Source organism: Tenrec ecaudatus, chromosome 3, assembly GCF_050624435.1.
Source record: "Tenrec ecaudatus isolate mTenEca1 chromosome 3, mTenEca1.hap1, whole genome shotgun sequence".
NCBI lineage: Eukaryota > Metazoa > Chordata > Mammalia > Afrosoricida > Tenrecidae > Tenrec > Tenrec ecaudatus.
Window position 1 is genome coordinate 137,810,282 of NC_134532.1, and position 9,888 is coordinate 137,820,169.

A 9,888-nucleotide genomic window follows, 5' to 3' on the forward strand; every position below is an offset into this window, starting at 1 on the left:
GTTCTGCTCTGTCTTACAGGGTCACTATGAGTAGGAATTGACTTGATGAAGGTCACCGTGTTTTTGTTTGTTTCTCTAATGACTAACAACATTGAGCCTCTTTTCATGTGCTGATGGGTCATTTGTATGTACTTTTGGAGAGATGTCTATTAAAGTTCTTTTCTCATTTTAATGAGGTTTTCTTTTGTGATTGAGTTGCAGGAGTCTATGTATGTGTTTCAGATATTAAACCACCATGGACTTCCACAAGGACAACCCCATCTGCTTGGAGGAAGTACAGCCAGAATGCTCTTTAGAAATGTGGGTGACTGTGGATCTCGGTGTTCCTAAGAAAATTACCATTGATGCTACAAAGTTGCAACAGCCTCACATAAGCATCCACTATTTTTATTTGCTTTTAATGGGAATACCTATTAAAGTTTAATAAGTTTTGTACATAAGAGTAGATTATAAAATTACAGGGAGAATCATAGTCACATAACATTGACTCAAACTCAACTGTTTCTGATAGTTACACTCTAATAATGTAAATGTTTTTCTAAGCCATTTCCTAAATGTTGTCAAGTTCTCAGATGTTTTCACTATCACAGACCTTGACTTATGACTTTAAAACACAATATCCTTTTGAATAATTCGTAAATTATTTTATTGATTTCCTACAGCTTATATGTATTATTTAACTTCAAATAGTTGTTAGGAGTGGAATTTTCCTTTAGCGGCTGTTTATCCTAAAAATCAGCCGCAGTGGGAGCCTCACAAGCTCTAGAGATACCCCAACATTTTTAAATGGATTTCGAACAGCGAAATGGGAACAGTGGGTGAGAAGGGAGCTGGGCTGCATCGGACCAGGCTGAGCTGCACAAAAGTAATCAATAGTTATTGCCGGCGAGTCTGGGAATGAAATTGGCCACAATCTGTAGGAGCCTCAAGATGCGTGCCTTGCAATTCATCTCTAAGTTGAGCATTCAGACATTGCTAAAAATAGCCTGAAGGTTCCAAAAGAAGACTTTCCTGAGCCAAGATCTTACAGGATTAGAGAAAAGAGTAGATTTGGGTTACAGGAAAAGTCATCAGAGAAAGAGGGGCTGGGGGAAGAATGCCTTCTCCTGATTCCTATGATTTAACCATGACTCACAGAAATGTGTGCAACTACATGTGCATACATGGATGCCCTTCTAATGATTGAAAAGCATTTAAAGCTGGCTCATCCTGGTTGCTGCCGAAGCCTCCAACACCATTGGATCCCTAAGACTTTGTACCCATTAGCCTGTGATCTTCCTGCATTTTGCATCATTGCATGTGGCTGTGTGAGTCTGAAGAGGGACTTATGGACTAGAATTGGACTTATGGACTTCAGATGGGCTGGGCTGGAATGTTTTCCTAATATATAATTAATTTTTAATCATTTTATTGGGGGCTTGTAGAACACTTCTCACATTCCATACATCCATCCATTGTGTCCAGCACATTTGCACATTTGTTGCCATCATCATTCTCAAAACATTTGCTTCCTACTTGAGCCCTTGGTATCATCAGCTCCTCATTTTTCCCCTCCTTCCCCGCTCCCCCTACTTATGAACCCTTGTTAATTTATAAATTATTGTTTTGGGCATATCTTATACTGCCCTACATCTCCCTTCATCCATATTTTTCTGTTGTCCATCCTCCAGGGAGGAGGTTATATGTAGATCCTTGTAATGGGTTCCCGCTTTCCACCCCACCCTCTCCCCACTCTCCCGGTATCACCACTCTCAGCATTGGCCGTGAAGGGATCATCTGTCCTGGCTCCCTGTGTTTCCAGTTCCTATCTGTACCAGTGTCCATCCTCTGGTCTAGCCGGATTTGTAAGGTAGAATTGCAATGATGATGGGGGGGGGGAGGGCGGGCATGTAAGAACTAGAGGAAAGTTGTATGTTTCATTGTTGCTACACTTGCTGCACCCTGACTGGCTTACAATTACTTCTTGATATAATAAAGCTCTTTCTTGCACATATATGAGTGTCACTGGATTTGTTTCTCCAGTCAACCCAGCCCAACCCACCTTTCTTCTTCCCATACCTATGCAACCACGATGCATCAGAGAAGCTAAAAATTCATGTTTGCCGTCTGCCTTTCCATAGTCTCTGAAGAAGGTTCCCCATGAGAAAGACCGATATTTGAGGTGGACAGTTGCTTTCTACTGTGAATCCAGAGAACCTATTTCATATCCATGCAATTCGCCGGTGCTAACTGCAAGCTAGTCTTAGCCATGCCCACTGTAAGAACAAGCAAAACTCTGACACTGAGTCACTTCTGACTCACGGAGAGCCTATGGCACAGGACCAGGCGGTGTTTAGTTCTCTTGTGCATAGGCAACTAACAACAACTCTTTACACTAATAGAAAGCCTCATCTTTCTCCTGAAGAATGACGGGTGGCTTCAAACTCCTGACCTATTACTTCAGCCCAATATGTAACCACTTTGAGACCAGAGTGAGTCGTTAGGTGAGGCAAATAGCAATAGCATCTAGTCCAGTATTTGCTGCCTTGACTTAAACATAACAGTTTCCTTCCTCAGCTTATGCTGTCACATCTCACAGAACTAATCATTCATAAATGATTTAAATAAAATTAAATTAAAACAAAAAACATAGTTTGACAAAAACTAGTTTAGGTCATAGATACACACATGCCTACACACACACACACAATCACACCTCTAAACAGTATTAATGATCTGATTAATAAATGGGAGGTTAATTACATTTTATGGACACCTAATTCTTCTAATAACAAATGCTAAGTAATAAGGAGAGGTTATAAAAATGTTATGTTTGAATAAATATTGTGTCAAACCTGAATAATAAATATTTGCTAGGATGGCTTAAAATATTCATATCCCTGGAGCCAGTAAGTCAGAAATGGCCTTAAAGAAAAGCATACAAAGTCCAGACAAATATTTATGCCACCAAAGCATATTGCAGAGTTAATTATAATAGGAAAAAAATGAGAAGCAACATAAATATCCAAAAATAGGGAATCATTGAATAAATTATGAAACGTCAATTTATTCAGAGTATTAGTGATTTAAAAATATGGTTTCTATGAATATATAATGTGGAATGATAAATGTTTATATGCATGTATGTATCTTAGACCTAAACTAGTGTTTGTCAAACTATTTGTAAAGAATGGTTAGTTCTGTGAGATGTACAAGCATGGGCTGAGAGAAAGAAAATTGTTTAGGTACAAATCAAGCTCAAAAACACTGGATTATGTTTCTGATAAAAGTTTGCTCTGAAAATCAGCAGAAAGCCAAAACTGAGCTGACCCTCTAAGCTGAACCGTATAAACCATGTGGACGTGTAAACCACAGACACACAGAAAAAGGCTGGCCAGAAAAAGGCCCCACAGCACGAGAGAACAGTTGATTGTGGTCGCCTTTTTAGTACCTTTTGGTATGGTCCAATTTTCTACCATTAAGATATATTATTTTCATTCCCAAACCAAACTGAACCCACTGCCATTGAGTGGCATCTGGCCCTCTTGGCTTCTAGGACTGTCAGTCTTCCTAGGGACAGAAGGCCTCTTCCTGCTCCAGCAGAGCCCAGGGAGGATTCCAACTGCACACCTTGCAGCCCACAGCAGCCTCCTGGGCTCCCTGTGGCTTTGATTAGCGGGTCCTTTTTTCCTTACAGCAGGGTCTGTCTGAACTTTTTAAAATCTCATACTAGGTTGGTTTCTGAAGACAATTTCCAGAAGCATAAACAGTTCTTGGGAGCCGGAAGCTGGGGGGAAGGGACGAGGAGGATGGGGGGAGGGGGGAAGCTGCACTGAGGAATTGGACTTCTCTAAAGCCTGTCTTTGAAAAGGAGTTTTGATTATCATGACAACGCTGGGCAACCTGATCCCTTAGATGGAGAAACTCTCCCCTCTCCAGTGAAAGGCAATCCTAGTGTTTACCTCCAGAGATCTCTAACTTTCCAGCCTCCTTCAAGACATCAATCAAGTGGCGGAGAGGCTCCCTAAAGCTGACCCTGAAGCAGTGGGTTAGTGGTTTGTGTCATCCCTGGGGGAGGTGGTAGCCGCTCTGGGGTTCAGTGCAGTGGGTTGGTGAACACCGCCAGACTTGGCTGTGTAACCTACATAACCCAAGTCACACTATTTTTACCCTCCCACCTTAACGTGACTCATGATGTAATTGTTGTAGGTGTATCTGTGTGTGTTGTGTGTGTGTGTGTGTGTGTGTGTGTGTGAAATAGTTCAGGAAAAGTTATACCAAATCATATCCTTTTGGTCTTTACCAGATTTTTTAAACGTTCACTTCCAAAACAATGGAAAGGTCTAGTACATGGACACCCTGTTTGGTCAGCAAAAAACAGTAAGACCGAGATGCAGTGGATCAACAGAGTTCTGATACAACAATTGTGAGGGGTCCTGCCCAACAGAGGGCCCTGTGAGTGGGCACCACCTTGCGGTACCTAACAACTTGGGGGAAACGTTGGCGATTAGGTGGGAGCCAGGGACACAAATAGAGGTGTGAAGCATGGTTTGCATTCACTTAATTGAGGGCACAACAGAATCTCCCTTTGAGTCTAAGGAAGGCTGTGGACTTCGGAAATGCAGGTCTCTCCAGGAGCCTCTTGTCCCAGCCAGCCCTCTTTGGATCTCCAAGTGTCATTGACCTCACCAAAGCACAAAAGGGCACATCCCAGGCCTTCTGCTTAAAAGCTTTCAAAATGAATGTGCACATTCGTGCATATACATGTGTGTATGTGTATGAGAGAGAAAAACGAATAATCAATAGAGATTAAGAGTTTAGAGAAATCATCTATCATCATTTTCAAAAATTCAAACAGCATAATATATCTTTTAGGATGAAAAATTGATCTGACAGTACAAAAAACACAATAGAAAAACAAAGGGACCGAAAACTAAGCATAAATAGATTACACAAGATAAAATACTAATTGTAAAGAAAATGACAGATATGTTAGAGACTGAATACATCATTTGTATTCATAATGCAAAGAACCAAACAAACAAAACAGGGAAATGTCCAAAAATATCATGTAAGTAATCTTTCTGGAAATAAAAAGTGAACCTTAAGAAGAAATGGTTCATCTTATATGGAGGCAAGTATAAAAATTCGAGTTGATATCTTGAAAAGTTGATACTGAATTTTAATACAAATTGAGGAATACTGAGATATTTTTTTAATGTGACAAAACTGCAGGATTAAAAAATAAGAAACTTAAGCATAAAGGATTCAGGCAGCAAAACAAGTTACAGTATATACAAAGGCCCAAGCAAGAAAGTAGCAAAGACTATTGACTGCCAAATTAACTTCTTCATATTTTATAGCAAAGATGATTAACTTCTTCATATTCCAGGATGCTATCTAAAGTGGAGCCCTTGGTGGCATAGTGGTTGTGCATTGGGCTGCTAACAGCAAGGTCTGTGGTTTGAATTCACCAGCCACTGTGAGTGGGAAAGACCGGGCTTTCTACTCCAGCAAAGAGTACAATGTCAGAAACTCACAGAGACAATTATACCTCATCCTCTAGTCAGAAGTGAGTCAGAGTGAACTCGATGGGGATGAGTGCTGGGCTATAAGGAATGCATAATGTAAAGTAATAAAAAATAAAGGAGTAACGGCTCTAACCTCAGAAATTCTTTTTTTTTAATTTTAAGGAAAACCAATCTCACTTTGGTATCGCTCAATTAAAAAAATTCAGCAATTCTTTTTTATTTTCAAGGTTTTATTCTTCCTCAATGTAACCAAATTAACTTTAATTTTAAATAATACACTGCACTTTTAAACATTAGCTTTATGGCTTATATATGGAGTATATTGTGTAATTTATTTTTTCAAAAATCACTTTTAAAACTATCTGTACAGGTGAATAGATTTTAACTCTCTAATTTCTACTTTTCTTTATTGCTTGAATTTTAAAACAGATGATTTTTATATAAATAGTAATTACATATTGACAAAAATGAGTACATATTGTTTTATCTTAGTCTCCAGCTCTCTGTTAATACAAACAGTATTTGAAAATCCCTCCTTTGGGAGAAACAAATAATCTGTTTGTATTTAATGTCTCCAAGATGTGGGTCCCATCAATATCTGCTGACAGGTGTCAGAATCACAGGCAATAAATAAACTGAGGCCTCTTAAAATATAACATTGCCCTAAGGATCTTATCAGACAATGTTGACGAATCAAAATCATCAGCTTTGTACAAGTGCCAATGTAAGGATTAACATATTTTCTACCACAATGTGTTTTATATTGTGATTCTTCCTAGTCACTCATTTATACAGTACTCAGAGGTATAGTGGGTCCTTTTTCTTCCTTTCGCTGTTCTGGTCATGGATCTGAAGCCACACTAGAGATGGTCCCACTGGTATTCATCTGTAAACAACTCACTGCCATCCAGTCAATGCCTGCTCACAGAGACACACTAGGACAGCATCCAACTCCTGCTATGAGTTTGTAGAACTGTAACTCTTTCTGAGAGTAAAAAGCCCTGTCTCCTGAAGAGTAGCTGGTGGTTTTGAACTGCTGACCTTTGACTTAGAAGCCCAATGCCTAAACAAAAGAGCATAAGTTTTAAAAGGCGTACATTGGTGTTCCACCCAGGAACAAGAACAGCTACCAGAGGCAGGAGTGTCAGTTAAGATGGATCCCCTCAATCTTTTCTAGAATAGTAAGGATCTCACCTAAGGTGGATGCTAAAGATGAAAGAAAGTATACCTATTTGGGTATCTACAATAGAACTTAGGAATAATGGCAATTAATAATAAAACAAAAAATAATTACGTGGGAAACGTGACGACAGGTAACAAGCACAGGAAGGCCTCTTCAGAAACAATCAAGTAAAATCCCACCAAGAAGGAAAATCTGCACTCCAGAGACACCAGCGGGGCGGGGGGGGGGGGGGGGGTGGTGAGGAAGGGGGAGGGGGAGGGAGAGGACCTTCAAAGCTAAGTCGACCAAGGTTTCTCCAAACTGGAGTCTGTGGGATGGATGTAGTAGGAGATGGAACCAATGTGGTTGTGCATGCGGAGTTCAGCAACTCTTGCAGGCTGCTCTCCACCCCCTCTATAACTACTCGACTAGGAGCAGGCACCGCTACTGACCCTCCAGCTCAACACTGATCAATGGGGAGCTCTTTCAGAGCACTTCTGCATAAAAGTACGCTGGGCACCCACTGACATACCCATGGAGAGCCACTTCCCCTTCCCAAAGTCCTCCCTGCCTCGCACCATAAGCCCTACCCGACAGCCTCGGGTGGTCCTGCACCGATAGCAGACCTTGCTGGCTGGTCGGCCAGTGGGCACCCACGGCCTGCTCAGTGCAGAGACACCAATGCATTTGAATTACGATGCTGGAAAAGAACAGTGAAAGTATCATGGACTTCCGAAAGAGCAAGCATCTGCCTAGGGAAAAGCGCAACCAGAATATGCCTTAGAAGCAAGAATTGTGCGACTGCTTCTCGCATACTTTGGATACTTGATCAGAAGAAACCAGTCCGTGGAAAGGGCGTCAGATTGGAAAAGTAGAGGGATGGCAACAAAGAAGAAGAACCTTGGCAAGACACAGTGACACAATGGCCACACAAATGGGCTCACGCATTGAGGGATTATGAGGATGGCGCAGGACCAAGAAGTATTTTTTTCCTGTTGTACATAAGATCACGATGAGTAAGACCCGACTCAAGGGCACCTGACAATAGTAACGACTCAAAGTAACGTATAAACACAATACCGATGTAAATCCCAACTTCACTCTTTAAAGAAGTGTAAAAATTATTCACAACTTCATAAGGAGAGGGAAGAGACCTAGGATAAGTAAAGAACTCATTTTTCAGAAAATTAAAGGAGTAAGACCCTCACGGCTCAATCCCAATTCCTAACACATTGCCACCGTAGTCAAAACCACCTGATTCTGGTACAGTGATAGATACACAGATCAATGGAACAGAATAGAAAACCGAGAAATAAGTGCATCCAAGGACAGGCAAAACCTTCAGCAAGTGGCCAAAATATATAAACTAGGAAAAGGAAAGCCTCTTCAGCAAATGTTGCTGACAAAGTTGGATCTCTGGCTACAAAAGAATGAAACAGGACTCATAACTCACCCCAAATAAAATGAGAACTACATTGGAACAAAGACCCCAGTGCTAATTTCAGAGCTATACGTTCATTGAGAAAATCGGAACAAACTTAAGGGTCCTATTGCCGGGCACAGACATGCTCCCAAATATAATGAAGGAACACACTGTAGAAGACAAAATAGATGACTAGGATCTACTGAAAATGTGACACTTATGTGTCAAAAGACTTCAAAAGAGTAAAAAGAGAGCCCACAGAAGGGGGAAAGTCTTTAGCAAAGACACAATGGACGAAGGACTAATTTCTAAAATCTATAGAAGAGCTGCAAGATCTCAATATGAAAAAAATCCAATCAAAAAGTGGTAAAAGGAAATAAGCAATGGTCCAAAAATGACAAAAAAACACATTTTAAAAAATTATCACAGATGCGCCACGGCTTCGGTAGCGACGGCTCTCGCTGTGTTTGAGCCGCTCTAACCCCCTCCCCCAGGACCGTCGCAGTCGGCTAGTCCGCGCTTCACCGTAACCATGTGCGACCGAAAGGCCGTGATCAAAAATGCCGACATGTCGGAGGAGATGCAACAGGACTCGGTGGAGTGCGCGACTCAGGCGCTGGAGAAATACAACATAGAGAAGGACATTGCGGCCCACATCAAGGAGTTTGACAAGAAGTACAATCCCACTTGGCACTGCATTGTGGGCAGAAACTTTGGTAGTTATGTGACACATGAAACTAAGCACTTCATTTATTTCTACCTGGGCCAAGTGGCCATCCTTCTGTTCAAATCTGGTTAAAGCATGGATTGTGCCCACACACCCAGTGATCCATCCAAAACCAAGGACTGCCGCCTAAATTCCAAATACCAGAGACTGGACTCTTCAGCCTTGCTAAGGGAACACCTCCACCTTTGAACCTTTTTGTGTTGTTTGGTACAGGACCTCCTCTGTACTCCTTTGTGGTTATAAAGCAATTAGCAAAACGGCAAAAAAAAAATTATCACAATCACTAACCACCTGGGAAATGTAAGTCAAAACAACTATGAGATGTCACCTTATACCAACCAACAACAGCAGTCAAATGAAAACATAAAACAGAAAATGATAACTTCTAGAGAGGGTGCAGAGATTAGAACTCTCATACACTGCTGGCAGTTCTGTAGACATGTACAACCCTTAGAGAAAGTGACATAGCCCTATCCTAAAACACTAGGAATGGAAATCCCATATAACCCCATAACAGCCCTGCTGTGTATAAACCCTATAGATGTAAGAGACATACCATAAATAGACACATGCACTCCCATGTTCATTGAGGCACTGTTCACAATAGAGAGAAGTGAGAAATAGCCCCAAAGCTTCAGTTAAAGAATAGATGAACGCAATGGAATACTTTGCATCACTGACACACACTGAGGAAACCACGAGCCACCGAAGCACCGTTCCACATGGTTGGACCTGCAGAACATGATGCTGAGTGAAGTCAGGCAATTACAAAGGGACACATATTTTGAGACCACTAGGGAAAACCCCAGACAAAGACAGGTGTGGCTCTCCGGTCATGCAGTATTCAACCTGGCCTTCCAGGCAATGGGGTGGTATGATTGTCTGATGCTTGTAACCCATTTATCACTTCCTTATTTGCACATCATAAAGAGCTCTTCTCCATGCTTCGTCTCAACTGGGGATAACTTCTAGTTGGAGGGAAAGGGAGAGGATTACTTAGTCCAAGTCATGTGACAAGACCCTCTGGTGACCCTAATTGGATGGGACCTTTCCTTTGGTGCTCATT

General features: G+C 41.3%; 1 pseudogene; it reads left to right on the forward strand.

Moving 5' to 3' along the window:
• Window positions 1-8,602: 8,602 nt before the first annotated feature.
• Window positions 8,603-9,079, forward strand: LOC142443574 (dynein light chain 1, cytoplasmic pseudogene; annotated as a pseudogene).
• Window positions 9,080-9,888: the final 809 nt, after the last annotated feature.